The following is a 12,363-nucleotide window of genomic DNA, read 5'->3' on the forward strand; positions in this document are numbered from 1 at the left end:
ATTTTCTAGGGCAATTGGCTTAGGGATATGATTCATACTCAAGAGTTATCTCGTCTCTCTTACCATTGAGATATTGCGATAGGGTGTGCTTATCTTGGAAATTTAGGGATGTCAATACCTGGTACCTGTAATCTGCATAAAATCCACACATGTATATACACATATTTTTTAAACTAAACAATTAATGGTAGGAAGTGGTACATTATGTAGATCCCAACTAGCAAGTAACTATGACTTCCTCCCTCAACCACATTAGGAACATCAATCATAAATTAAAACATAAAAGTACACCATACACATGCAAGTATGGGATACGTAACCATAGAACTGCATATAAATAATCTATCTGCTATCATCATGAGATAACTAAAATCACTAATTGAACATACATATATTATCATAATCCTGAAATAACTAAATAACTCTTCACATAAATCAATTGAGTATGAAACGACATATACTCAAATCTGGTAACCAAGTACTGATAATCATAAACATAAACATAAAATAGGCATAAAAGAATATGACGATATGACAAGAAAAGTCAACTAGGGGTAGGCATTACATTAGATGGTTGTATTGTACTGTATTGTATTTGATTTCATAGATCTTATGAGATGATGTAATCTATTTTTATGATCTTAAGTGAGAGAGGTTACCCTAGTTCCAAGCTCATCTCGTCCTATTGATTGCTTGAATGTTTTTGGGCACACCAAACCAAATTGACCCTAAGAGTCATTAAATGCCAGAGTAGTGATATTTGATGGGGCATATCTCAAAGCTCGTACGAGGTATGGATGCAATTCTAGGTGCTACAAGATCATATTGCCGACACCTATAATAACATCTCTCTCTTTTTGGAGATCAGATTCTGTTTTGATTTTGCAGCCCCATCTCGGGTGATGTTGACACTTGTAGTGTTGGTTAGTACAAAGTCACCAATTGGTAAATCTCTCCAAACTGTTCATTGTGGTATCGAACTATCTATTTTGTTAGCTCTAGGTTGTTGATCAAACCCTAGTTCCAAGCTCATCTCATCCTGTTGATTTCTTGAATATTCTCGAGCATGCCAAACCAAATTGACCTTAAGAGTCATTAAATGCCATAGGGAAATGATCTTTGATGGGTCATATCTTGGAGCTCGTACAAGGTATGGATGCAATTTTGAGTGCTATAGGATTGTGTTGCCAACAACTACAATAACCTCTCTCTCTTTTTAGAGATAAGATTCTATTTTGATTTTGCGGCCCCATCTCGGGTGATGCTAAAACTTGTAGTGTTGGCTAGTACAAAGTTGCCAACTACTGAATCTCTCAATCCATTTGTCGTGGGATCAAACTATCTATTCTATTAGCTCAGGGTGGCCAAGTAAACCCTAGTTATAAGCTCATCCTATCTTGTTGACTGCTCGAACATTCTCAGGCACACCAAACCAAATTGACCCTAAGAGTCATTAAATGCCATAGGGAAACGATCTTTGACAAGACATATCTCAGAGCTCATGTGAGGTATGGATGAAATTCCTTATACTACAGGATTGTGTTGCCAACACCTAAAATAAACTCTCTCAATTTTTGGAGATTGGATTCCATTTTGATTTTGTGGCCCCATCTCAGGTGATGCTAAAACTTATAGTGTTGGCCAATAAAAAGTCACCAACTGGTGAATCTCTCCAACCGTTCATTGTAGGATCAAACTGTTTGTTCTATTAGCTCCAAGTGGCTGAGTGAACCCTAGTCCCAAGCTTATCCCATCCCATTGAGCACCCAAATGTTCTTAGGCATGCCAAACTGAATTGACCCTAAGACTCACTAAATGCCATAGGGAAATGATCTTTGATGGGGCATATCTCGAAGCTCGTACAAGGTATGGATACAATGTTGGGTGCTATAGGATCATGTTGCTGACGCCTACAATAACTTATCTCTCTTTTTGGAGATTGGATTCCATTTTATTTTGCAGCCCCATCTCGAGTGATGCTGAAACTTTTAGTTTTGGCTAGTACAAAGTCACCAACTATTCTTTGTGGGATCAAACTATCTATTCTATTATATTTGGGTGGCCGGGTAAATCCTAGTTTCAAGCTCATCCCATCCCATTAACTACTCAAACATTCTTAGGCATGGCAAACCAAATTGACCCTAAGAGTCATCAAATGCCATAGGGCAATGATCTTTGACGGTGCATATCTCGGAGCTCATGTGATGTATGGATGCAACTATGGGTGCTACAGGATCATATTTTTGACACCTAAAATAATATCTCCCTTTTTGGAGATCAGATTCTATTTTGATTTTGTGGCCCCATCTCGGGTGATGCTAAAACTTGTAGTGTTGGCTAGTACAGAGTCACCAACTAGTGAAATCTCCAATCGTTTGTCGTGGGATTGTACTGTCTATTCTATTAGCTTTGAGTGGCCAAGTAAACCCTAGTCCCAATCTTTTCGTATCCTATTGAATGCTCAAATATTATTGGGCATGCCAAACCAAATTGACCTTAAGAGTCATTAAATGTCATAGGGCAGTGATCTTTGATAGGGCATATTTCAGAGCTTGTGTAACATATGTATGCAATTCTAGGTGCTACAGGATCATGTTTCCAAATACCTATAATACCCTCTCTCACTTTTTTTAGATTGGATTCTATTTTTATTTTGCGGCCCCATATTGGGTGATGCCAAAACTTGTAGTGTTGACTAGTACAAAGTCACCAACTATTGAATCTCTCCAACCATTTTTCATGGTATCAAAGTATCTATTCTATTAGCTCCAAGTGGTTGGGTAAACCCTAGTCCCAATCTTGTCCCATCTCATTGAGTGCTCAAACATTCTCAAACATGCCAAATTGAATTGACCCTAAGAGTCACTAAATGCCATAGGGAAGTGATCTTTGACGAGTCATATCTTGGAGCTCGTGTGAGGTATGAATGCAATTTTGGGTGTTATAGGATCATGCTGTCAACACCTACAATAACCTCCTTTTTTTGGAGATTAGATTTCATTTTGATTTCATAGCCCCATCTTGGGTGATGCTGAAACTTATAGTGTTGGCCAGTATAAAGTCATCGATTGGTGAATCTCTCCAACCATTCATAATGGGATTAAACTATCTATTCTAATAGCTTTGTGTGGTCCGAGCGGCTAGATAAACCTTAGTCCCAAGCTCATCCCATCCCGTTGAGCACTCAAGCATTCTTGCATGCGAAACTGAATTGATCTTAAGAGTCACTAAATGCCATAGGGCAATGATCTTTGATGGGGCATATCTCAGAGCTCATGTGAGGTATGGATGCAATTCTAGGTGCTACAAGATTATGTTGCCAATACCTACATTAAACTCTCTTTCTTTTTGGAGATTAGATTCCATTTTGATTTTACGGCCCATCTTGGGTGATGCTAAAAATTATAGTGTTAGCTAGTACAATGTCGCCAACTAGTGAAACTCTCCAACTTTTCATCATGAGATCAAACCATATATTCCATTAGCTCTAGGTGGTTGAGTAAACCCTAATTCCAAGCTCATCCCATCCCACTGACTGCTCGAACATTCTTAGGCATGCCAAACAAAACTGACCCTAAGAGTCATTAAATGTCATAGGAAAACAATCTTTGATGGGGCATATCTTGGAGCTCATGTGAGGTATGGATGAAATTCTAGGTGCTACAAGATTGTGTTTCCAACACCTATAATAACCTTTCTCTCTTTTTAGAGATTGGATTCTATTTTGATTTTGCGACCCCATCTCGGGTGATCCTAAAACTTGTGGTGCAGGGCACCTAGGTGACAACTAGATATGTTATCTCATCCAATGATGGAGACTCATGATAGAAGGTAAAGGGGTGATCATACAACTCATCTTGAACATGTTATTTTTTTATGGTAATAAGGTAATCCTTGTTTTTAAGGTCAAGGAACTTGAGGTCACCTATAAACCCAAGTTGCCTTAGTCCTAAGGATTTTTTCTTTTTTGTTTATTTTTTAATAAGTTGACTCAAGAAGTGTTTTGAGAGTAATTAAAACTTATATAGGTCCTATGTGTTACCAAAAATCACTTGGTTAAGTTCTAGGAAGAGTTAGTGCAAAATTTTTATTTTGCAATAAAAGTTGCTGACAACTTTTTTGGCAATTTTAGTAATTTTTTGGGAAATGTTGAAATTAACCTTGTAACCAATCAACCCAACTAGTAATTGGTTGGAATGGATGTCAAATGATGAAAATATATTCTATGAAGTTAGAGGAGGCATAAGGTTTTGGTGATTATTAAGTTCTTTTTATATGGTAAGGAATCATTAATGATGTTAAACTTGTATATAGGATCATTGAGTTATTGTCAAATATCATTAGTCCCTATTTTAGAATAGAAAACCCATACTTTTTTAGAATGGAACACCACTTTAGCTACATTTTATCATTGAATGGAGTTAGTGGAAGATGTTAAGGATCTTCTTGGTTGACTTAATAGCCATTTCATGGGTTTGAAATATAATCACTTCCCTTTGTGAAGAGTTGGCCAAAAATCAACAAATTACATGCTATTGCAAAGAAAATACAGTCATAGGACATTGGAAGATTGTTTTTACTCATAGGATGTTGAAGAATCTCTTGGAAGGATGGAATAGATGATAGACTAAAGTTTGTGAGATAGTTATTAGGTGTTCCTTGAAGTGTCTAAGGTGTTAGTTTGAAGCAAGAAGTTTATTATGATCCATTTCTCAAATTTGCTCATTTTTTCCTTATTGCTTCCCAAGTCTTGAATAGGGAAAGTGATCAAGTAGTTTTGTGAAGTTGGGTAGAAGTTTGTTCATTGCTATAACCAAATTGGAAAGAGTCTTTGAAGACACATATGAAGTTGGGAAAGGTAATTTGCCTTAAAAGTGTTCTTGTTGGGAATCCACTGGCTTTTGGTGTGAGCACTCTGCATCATTTTGGATGCAAATTACATTAAAATGAAATACATGAAATGTACTTAAAATGTAAACAAGAAAAAAATTATATATAATATGATAACCAATAATTTCATACATGAAAAAAAAAAAATAAAAAATTATGATAACCAATAATGTCATACATGAACAAACATATCATATATTATGATAACCAATAATGTCATAAGTTTAATAATGTAATGCATCAAATATATGTCATACGGGTAAGTGCACCAAGTTGTGGTGCCAAAAGGGGGGTATAAGTGGACACTTTTTTTCTAAAACCAGAAATTTCTAAACTTCAACAAGAATTTGAAGATAGTTACACTCAAAATTTTAAGACATGACAAAAAAAAGTAGTAGTCCTTTGAATCTAGTTTCTAAACTACTATTTTTTTTCAAAATGGTTTAGTTTTAGGTCCTTAAAAAAGGGGTCCACAGAAAGTGGTATTGTTTATTCCAAAAAAAAAACACAGTACAAAGAGTGCCCCCTCTAAAATTTTAACTTTTTTCTTTTGAAATTCTTTAATCGCTCTAGTCAAAAGTTACTTAACACTATGTAGTTTATCCTAGATTTTTTGGGTAATTTTATAATGTCTTTTCTTTTTTTTTAATGAATTTTTTAACTAGACACATCCCAAAAATGTAAAATATCAATGTGCTCTCCCTAGAAATGATTGAAAAGTAATCTAAAATCAAAACTTCTTTTTTTCAAAGTGTGTAGAATAGAGTCTAGTTTCTAAAAAACTAAGTTGTTGAAAAATTTGATGAACGAGCTAAAATCTACAACCCAATTAGTTCATGTTGGTTTTTGACAAAAAATGGACATACATTCAAAAGAAATTATAGATGAAAGGCTTGAAATAGTTCAAATTAAAAATAAATTATATGGTTATATAGCAAACATAGAGACCTATAATGTCATGTAACCTAATCTTATCGATGCTCAACCATGAGGAATCTTAAAGGAGAACACACAAGAAAAATCAATCATTTTTTTGTATGTTTGTAGCAAAACACATCTCAGACCAATTTATAGATTCCAAACCTTTGGGTTGGATATCCAAGGAAAAACCAAGCCTTAGGCTTGGTTTAATGCAAAGCTTTCAATAGCATGTACGCCCTATAGCACACACATGCTATAGCGCTCACACACTATTTAAAGCTTTTTGAATTTGGGTCTCAATAGCGTGTGCGCACTATAGTGTGCACACACTATTGAGACCTAAATAGTTCATAGAGAGGGAAGAAGAGATGCAAGGAAAGAACAAGAGAGAGAGAGAGAGGGGTGTGGGATGGTTGTGTGTGTGTGAGAGAGAGAGAGAGAGAGAGAGAGAGAGAGAGAGAGAGAGAGAGAGAGAGAGAGAGGGAGTAGGGGATGGGAGAGGGGAGAGAGAGAGTAGGGGATGAGAGAGAGGAAGTGAGAGAGAGTAGGGGTAGCAGAGAGAGTATGGGATGGGAGAGAGAGGAAGTGTGAGAGAGAGTAGGGGTGGCAAAGAGAGAGTATGGGATGGAAGAGAGAGATTAAGAGTAGGGGATGGGAGAGAGAGGAAGTGTGAGAGAGTGAGTAAGGGTGGTAGAGAGAGTACGAGATGGAAGAGAGATTGAGAGTAGGGGATAGGAGAGAGAGGAAGTGTGAGAGAGTGAGTAGGGGTGGTAGAGAGAGTATGGGATAGTAGAGAGAGATTAAGAGTAGGGAATGACAGAGAGAGAGTAGGAAGTGGGAGAGGGAGTGAGAGAGGGAGAGAGAGAGGAGGATGGGAGTGTGTGTGAGAGAGAGTAGGGCATGGGAGAGAGTGTGAGTGTGTGAGAGAGTAGGGGTGGTAGAGAGAGAAAGTAGGGGATGGGAGAGGGGAGAGAGAGAGAGTAGGGGATGGGGGAGAGAGAGTAGAGAGGGAGAGAGTGAGAGAGAGATAGTAGGCAGTGGAAGAGGGAGTGGGAGAGGGAGAGAGAGGGGGGATGGGAGTGTGTGTGTGAGAGATCTAGAGAGTAGGGGATGAGAGAGGAGAGAGAGGGGGATGGGAGTGTGTGGTGTATGTGAAAGAGAGAGAGTAGGAGATGGGAGAGGGGAGAGAGAGTAGGGGATGGGAGAGAGAGAGTAGGTGGTGGGAGAGGGAGTATGAGAGGGGGAGAGATGGGGGAATGAGAATGTGTGTAAGAGAGAGAGAGAGAGTAGGGGATGGGAGAGAGAGGAAGTGAGAGAGAGAGAGTAGGGGTGGTAGAGAGAGAGTGTAGGATGAGAGAGAGATTGAGAGTAGGGGATGGGGAGAGAGAGAGAGTACAAGATGGGAGAGAGAGATTAAGAGTAGGGAATGGGATGGGGGAGAGAGAGAGAGTAGGCAGTGGGAGATAGAGTGGGAAAGGGAGGGTGAGAGAGAGGAGGATGGGAGTGCATGTGTGTGAAAGAGAGAGTAGGGAATGGGAGAGGGGGGAGATAGAGAGTAGCTCGAGAGAGAGTAGGGTATGGGAGAGAGAGTAGGTAGTGGGAGAGGGAGAGAGAGGGGGGATGGAAATGTGTGTAAGAGAGAGAGAGATAGTAGGGGATGGGAGAGAGTGTGAAAATGTGAAAGAGAGTGGGGGTGGTAGAGAGAGAGTAGAGAGAGAGAGAGAGAGAGAGAGAGAGAGAGAGAGAGAGTAGACAGTGGGAGAGGGAGAGCGAGTGAGAGAAAGTGTAGGGGATGGGAGAGGAGAGAGAGGGGGGTTGGATGCATGTGTGAAAGAGAGAGAGTAGGAAATGGGAGATAAGAGAGAGAGATAGAGTGAGAGTAGGGGATGGGAGAGAAAGAGAGTAGGCAGTGGGAGAGGGAGAGAGAGAGGGGGATGTGAGTGTGTGTAAGAGGGAGAGTAGGGGATGGGAGAGAGTGTGAGAGTACAAGAGAGAGTAGGGGTGGTAGAGAGAGTGAGAGTAGGGGATGGGAGAGAGAGAGTAGAGAGAGAGAGTGAGAGAGAGAGAGATAGTAGGTGATGGGAGAGGGAGTGGGAGGGAGAGAAATAGTGGATGGAAATGTGTGTGAGAGATCTAGAGAGTAGGGGATGGGAGAGGAGAGAGAGGGGGATGGTAGATGGGAGAGAGAGAGAGAGTAGGAGATGGGGGAGAGAGAGTAGGTAGTGGGAGAGGGAGTGGGAGAGGGAGAGAGAGAGAGGGGGAATGGAATGTGTGTAAGAGAGATAGAGTAGGGGATGGGAGAGAGCGTGAGAGTGTGAGAGAGAGTAGGGGGTGGTAGAGAGAGCTCATATGGGATGGGAGAGAAAGAGAGAGTGAGAGTAGGGGATGGGAGAGAGTGAGAGAAGGGGATGGGAGAGAGAGAGTAGAGAGGAAGAGAGAGTACTTGAGAGAGATAGTAGGTGGTGGGAGAGGGATTGGGAGAGGGAGAGGGAGAGAGAGGGGGGATGGGAGTGTGTGTGAAACATCTAAAGAGTAGGGGATGGGAGAGGAGAGAGAGAGGGGGGATGGGAGTATGTGTGTCTGTGAAAGAGAGAGAGTATGGGATGGAAGAGGGGAGAGAGAGTAGGGGATGGGGGAGAGAGTAGGTGGTGGGAGAGGGAGTGGGAGAGGGAGGGGGAATGGGAATGTGTTTAAGAGATAGAGTAGGGGATGGGAGAGAGTGTGAGAGTGTGAGAGAGAGTAGGGGGTGGTAGAGAGAGCTTGTACATGATGGGAGAGAGAGTGAGAGTAGGGGATGAGAGAGAGAGTAGAGAGGGAGAGAGAGTACTTGAGAGAGAGATAGTAGGTGGTGGGAGAGGGAGTGGGAGAGGGGGAGAGAGAGGGGTAATGGGCGTGTGTGAAAAATCTAGAGAGTAGGGGATGGGAGAGGAGAGAGAGAGAGGGGGGATGGGAGTGTGCGTGGCTATGAAAGAGAGAGAGCAGGGGATGGGGGAGAGAGAGTATGTGGTGGGAGAGGGAGAGAGAGAGGGGGAATGGGAATGTGTGTAAGAGAGAGAGTAGGGGATGGGAGAGAGAGAGAGTATGGGATGGGAGAGGAGAGAGAGAGGGGGGATGGGAGTGTGTATCTATAAAAGAGAGAGTTTAGGGGATGGGAGAGGGGAGAGAGCTTGGCTTGAGAGAGAGAGAGAGAGAGAGAGAGAGAGAGAGAGAGAGAGAGAGAGAGAGAGAGTAGTGGATGGGAGAGAGAGACTAGGAGGTGGGAGAGGATGTGGGAGAGGGAGAGAAAGGGGGGATGGAAGTGTGTGTAAGAGAGGGAGTAGGAGATGGGAGGGAGTGTGAGAGAGTTAGAGAGAGTAGGGGGTGGCAGAGAGAGAGAACAGGATGGGAGAGAGGGAGTGAGAGTAGGGGATGGGAGAGAGTGTGAGAGAGAGTAGGGGGATGGGAGAGAGAGTGAGAGTTGGGGATGGGAGAGAGAGTAGATAGGGAGAGAGAGAGAGTGAGAGAGAGATAGTAGGAAGTGGGAGAGGGAGTAGGAGAGGGATAGAGAGGGGGGGATGGGAGTGTGTGTAAGAGAGAGAGAGAGAGTAGGGGATGGGAGAGAGTGTGAGAGAGAGTAGGGGGATGGGAGAGAGAGTGAGAGTAGGGGATGGGAGAGAGAGAGTGAGAGAGATAGTAGGTAGTGGGAGAGGGAGTGGGAGAGGGAGAGAGAGAGGGGGGATGGGAGTGTGTGTGAGAGATCTAGAGAGTAGCGGATGGGAGAGGAGAGAGGGTGAGAGAGAGTAGGCAGTAGGAGAGGGAGAGAGAGAGAGAGAGTAGGCGATGGGAAAGGGAGAAATAGAGAGAGTAGGGGATGGGGGAGAGAGAGAGAGAGAGAGAGAGAGAGAGAGAGAGTAGGTGATGAGAGAGAGAGAGAGTAGCCCAAGAGAGAGGGGGGATGGGAGTGTGTGAGACAGAGATTAGGGGATGGGAGAGGAGAGAGGTTCAGAGAGAGTAGGCAGTGGGAGAAGGAGAGAGAAAGTAGGGGATGGAAGAGGAGGGAGAGAAAGAGAGAGTAGGGGATGGGAGAGGAGAGAGAGAGTGAGAGAGAGTAGCTGATGGGAGAGGATAGAGAGTGAGAGAGTAGGGGATGGGAGAGAGAGAGTGAGAAAGAGTAGGTGATGGGAGAGGGAGTAGGAGAGGGAGAGTGAGAGAGAGTAGGCGATGGGAGAGGGAGTAGGAGAGGGAGAGTGAGAGAGAGTAGGGGATGGGAGAGGAGAGAGAGTATGGGATGGGAGAGGAGAGAGAGATTGAGAGAGTAGGGGATGGGAGAGGAGAGAGAGAGTAGGGGATGGGGGATGGTGGGATAGGGAGAGATGCGTTTTGACATAGTGGACTGCACTTTATAGTGCGTACGCGCTATAGTGTTTATGCACTATGTCAAATCACCCAAAAAGGTCACAAAGCAAGTTTGGGTCCCATTTCATCCATTCTCTACTTCTTGTCTATTGTGCATTCTATTGTTTTGATAGAAAATATGGGTTTCAAGCTATTGGAAGTTAGCAAACACTATTTGAAAACTTTTTGAAGTTAGCAAACACCAAATTCAATCATTGGATATGCTATTTGAAGGCTTTTTGAATATTCTTTCTATAGAAAAGGTTAGTGCAATACTTTTTAAATATTTTTGTTGATATATAGAGATAAAATTGATTATAATTTGACATGCTATTTAATATATAGTGAATTCATTGAAATTTGTATGTTTGAATGAATTGTTATTTGAAAATGGTTAGAATTTTGATATATATTGTGTATTCATTGAAATAATTATAATTTTTATATGTATTTGAATGATTTTTAATTTACAAATTGTAAGTAATTCCAATTTTTGAATAATTTGATATGTAGAAATCATCATCATGCCAAGGAAGAAACCAAAAACTCAAACAAATGAAGATAGGGAGAGAGATTTGGAAATTAAAAGAGATAAAATGAAACTACTATGTGAACAAAGAAAATTGCAAAGCAATAATGAAGAATTGACTTTTGAAGAGGATCAAGAACCACCGATACAAAGATGAAAAATTGGAAAGACAAAGAGAATGAATGAAACTATTACGCTAAAGAAGACAATTGAATTGTGAAGCTACACCATCTTCCACTTTTGGAGTCATATCATCCTCTCATGTTGAAGAGACGCTAATTTTTGGATCTGATGATGTACACAATCCATCATGTCATGTTGAAGGCACACCATCAACATATCAAGTAGGTGATATTCCATCTTTTGCATCTTATTGCCAAGGCACATCATCTTCCATTCAAGGTATGCAAAAAACTCAACCTTATGTTGATGTTCAAAATGTTGAGGGAATGGAAGAGATTATAACACCTTCTAGAATTCATTTTAGAAGACAAAAATATTTGATTGATATTGATACTAACATTTTGAAATCAATGCCTAACAAGATTAGCAAGCATACTAGTCAAAGAAAAATTAATCGTATGTGGAGATTATTTTTTGAAGAATTAAATATTATAGGTCAATGCCAATTATTTTTTGAAATGATGAGGAATTTGAAATTTAGACCTATCATGAAGATTCTTGGGCTAAGAACAATGGACGATTCGAATGAAAAAAATATTGTAAAGAAACTAATGAGTGCTTATAACAAAGTGGGTTCTAAATCATGCACCAAAGATAGTAATATCACAAGACAAGTACTTACATCGAAAATAGTAAGTACCCAAATGAAGAAAACTTGACTCATGAGAAAGACAAGCAAAACATTGAAAATTGGTAGAGGTACTGTAAGGAGAGCCATGCTAAGCGGTGAGAGATTGGAAGATCCAACAAAAAATGAGTTATGGACATTTAGCGGTAGACTACCGTGAAAGGATAAAGAAATTAGTGAAACTTTGAAATCATTGATTGAAGATTTTTGAAAAAATAACATGTGTTTCCCCTAATCAAAGAGATGTTGTAAGAAGGAGGATTGGTAACCAGAATCGCGATCCACATGCAAAACATTTTTTGGACTCAACTCAGACACAATTTTTTGCAAAATTTACTGGTATGTATCCTCAAATTCAAATAAGTAAAAGATTTTTTGAGATGGGTAAACCTTTTTATGTGAAGATAAATAGCACACACACAACTTGTTGTTGTAGGATACATATTGAATTTTCTAACCATTTTGATGTTTTTAGGCATATATGTGTGTTTTTGCATTCTAAGTTTGTTTTGAGGGATTGTGACATGAATGAGCCACCAAGATCTTCAAAAAAATTTATATCCAACATTTTATGTGAAATAGGGGATGACCAACAATTTTACAAGACATCATGCTTGGATGGTACATACTTATTTTGTGGTTCTTTGCAACTTTTATCAACTTGTGAACATATGGATAGTACACATGCAATTGGAAATGAAATAGTAGATTACAAAAAATTTAAGCTAGTGACATGTGCTCTAAAAGATGGGAAAAAGGGTAAAAGATGTGATTTAGTCATTGAAAATATTCCAGTGTATGAGTTCATGAAGATTTTTCATGAAAAGATTATTTTCAA

This window comes from Cupressus sempervirens, chromosome 3 (genome assembly GCF_028749045.1).
Source record: "Cupressus sempervirens isolate cs-2001-9-10 chromosome 3, ASM2874904v1, whole genome shotgun sequence".
NCBI lineage: Eukaryota > Viridiplantae > Streptophyta > Pinopsida > Cupressales > Cupressaceae > Cupressus > Cupressus sempervirens.